Below are 2,947 nucleotides of genomic sequence, written 5' to 3'. Positions count from 1 at the left end.
CTCATCTGCAAAACAGCTCTGTCCGAATGGGAGAATTTCAATTATTGCAAGCAAAGGCCCCACACCTGTTTGTTAAGGCCTTCAAGGAAAATGTGTGCCAATGCCTTACGACTTTGGTAGCTCCCCCAGAGCCTTATTGTCCATGAGCCTAGCTAAGGGGTATCACCATCTGTTTCCTGCATTCAGCATTCTCAATGAGTGGTTTTAAAAGAAAATCTATTTTAAAAAATCTACTTTTCCTATTCTCCCCTACTCTTGGTAAGAATTGGCAACATTTGCACTTTGGGAAAGTTAGAGAATCCTACCCAAAAGTGAATAATACAATAATGTGATATTATTAACTTAGTAGAATCTTCAGAAAATTCTAATTGGCAGAATGAAAAACATGGACCATTCATCAAGAGCTCAGTAAAGTCAAAGGTCAGGAGAGGCCAGAGTTGAGAGTCAAGCTACTGTACTAAACTTGGAGTGGAGGGCAGGGATTGTGTCCTCTTTATTCTTTGGATCCCCAGCACCTAGTAGCTCACTCAAATGTTTATTGAATGCTTAACACAGGAATGTATGCTAAACCTTAAGTTACAATGCACGTCAAAGGCCACAATGCAAACATAAGTTACTCTAGAAAGGAGCATGGGGTACCTTCATATTGGATAGCTGGAAGTGAATCACAGCTTAAACTGGCTGCGGTCAACATGCAAGGACCAAACCGAAACCAAAAGACACCAACCAGACAATGCAGAGAATAGGCAGGAAACAGACTCTGCCTGGTAGCCAGAAACTGTATTCCAGAGCTTGTTTCAGCAGGAACACATCCAATGATCAAAGACTTTCCTTAGCCCTGGCTGGTGTGGCTCAGTGGATTGAGTGTGGGTTGCGAACCAATGGGTCGCTGGTTTGATTCCCAGTCACTTCCTCTTCTCCTCATGGACCAACTTGCATGTATATTTGGGTCAGACACCTCCCATTACAGCTATTCTGTGCTTCTCTTAAGACTCAAGAGAGGGCCTTCCTAGTCAGCCTTGCAGCTAAGCGAGCGTGCGCGGACCCCACACCGGCCGCAGAGCCCTCAAGGGCCCCCGGCCCCGGGCCCCGTGCCGCACGAGTACCGACCTAGAGCCAGAATTGGAGCTACAAGAGCCAGAATTGGAGCCTGGGGGCATTAGCCCCCTCCAACAAATGGTGGCCTCGGGTGCTGGGGCTGTGGTCACCTCTCTCTTCATGACCCCACTGGACGTGGTGAAGGTTCGTCTGCAATCTCAACGCCCCTCAGTGCCCAGCGAGCTGACGCCTCCTACCTGACTCCTCCTACCAAATTCTGGAGCCTCTCTTACACAAAATTGCCCTCCTCTCTCCGATCCACAGGGAAATGCCTCCTGTACTGCAATGGAGTGCTGGAGCCTTTGTATTTGTGCCCAAATGGCACCCGCCGCGCCACCTGGTTTCAGGACCCCACCCGCTTCACTGGCACCATGGACGCCTTTGTGAAGATTGTGAAGCACGAGGGCACCAGGACCCTGTGGAGCGGCCTCCCCGCCACCCTGGTGATGACTGTGCCAGCCACCGCCATCTACTTCACTGCCTACAACCATCTCAAGGCCTTCCTGTGTAGTCGAGCCCTCACCTCTGACTTCTATGCGCCCATGGTGGCTGGGGCTCTGGCCCGCTTGGGCACCGTGACTGTGATCAGCCCCCTGGAGCTGGTACGGACGAAGCTACAGGCTCAGCATGTGTCAACCGGGAGTTGGGTGCACGTGTCCGAGCCGCCATGGCTCAGGGTGGCTGGCGCTCAATGTGGCTGGGCTGGGGCCCCACCGCTCTTCGGGATGTGCCCTTTCAGCCTTGTATTGGTTCAACTATGAGCTGATGAAGAGCTGGCTGAGTGGGCTCAGGCCAAAGGACCAGACGTCAGTGGGCATCAGCTTTGTGGCTGGCGGCATCTCCGGGACGGTGGCAGCCATCCTGACTCTACCCTTTGATGTGGCGAAGACTCAACGCCAGGTTGCGCTGGGAGCGGTGGAGGCAGTGAGAGTGTCGCCCCCACGCGCTGACTCCACCTGGCTGCTGCTGCGGAGGATCCGGGCTCAGTCTGGCACCAGGGGACTCTTCGCAGGCTTCCTCCCGAGGATCATCAAGGCCGCCCCATCCTGTGCCATCGTGATCAGCACCTACGAGCTGGGCAAAAGCTTCTTTCGGAGGCTCAACCTGGAGCAGCCTCTGGGCCCGTGAGAGGAGCCAGGGAGTGGGGGCCATCTCCTGTACGGACGGGGTGGGGTGGGAGGAGACTGAGCCAAGTGCCTTGTCCTCAGGTGAGGGGCCTCATATTTCTTCCCTCTCAACTCTGAGCCCCAGGGGTAGCCCCTCACTCCTTTGGGCACACCCACGTTTGCCTCGGACAGCCTTCTTCCTGCTGGTCTTCACCCCAAGCCCCAGGGATCATCACTTTCCCGCCCTCCCCTTTCAAGTTCAAGACCAAATCTGTTACCTGCCCCCCTCTTGTCTACACCCCTGTGTGTGTGCTGTAGGCAGGCCTGCCCCTGTTATTCCTTGAGTGTAAAGATGATGAACTCTCAAAAAAAAAAAAAAAAACCTCAAGAGAAACATTTAAGTAGATTCATCACAAGTAGATGTAGGAATGTTTAAATGAAAAACATGTGTATCTTTTTCTATGTGAGGGTCACTGTTCCTCAACTCTGTGAGGACCTGGAAGAAGGCTCAAGTGCTTATGATCACTGTCTTCTATCATCTCATGGTACACAGAATAAGGTACCACCCCCGAACATGTCTACATCCTAATCCTCTGAATCTGGGAATATGTAGTATTCTATGGCAAGAAGGAATGCATGTTGCTGATGAATTTAATGTAGGGATATTTTCCTGAATTATCCAGATGGGTCCAATGTAATTACAAGGGTCCTTATACATAGAGGAGGGAGGTAGAAGTGTCAGT

At 52.0% G+C, this 2,947-nt stretch overlaps 1 pseudogene; it reads left to right on the top strand.

Annotated features, from left to right (window-relative positions):
• Positions 1–1,346: 1,346 nt before the first annotated feature.
• Positions 1,347–2,242, top strand: LOC112313272 (mitochondrial glutathione transporter SLC25A39-like; annotated as a pseudogene).
• The last annotated feature ends 705 nt before the right edge of the window (positions 2,243–2,947 follow it).

Source organism: Desmodus rotundus, chromosome X (genome assembly GCF_022682495.2).
Source record: "Desmodus rotundus isolate HL8 chromosome X, HLdesRot8A.1, whole genome shotgun sequence".
NCBI lineage: Eukaryota > Metazoa > Chordata > Mammalia > Chiroptera > Phyllostomidae > Desmodus > Desmodus rotundus.
This window is presented reverse-complemented; position numbering and strand designations above follow the sequence as displayed.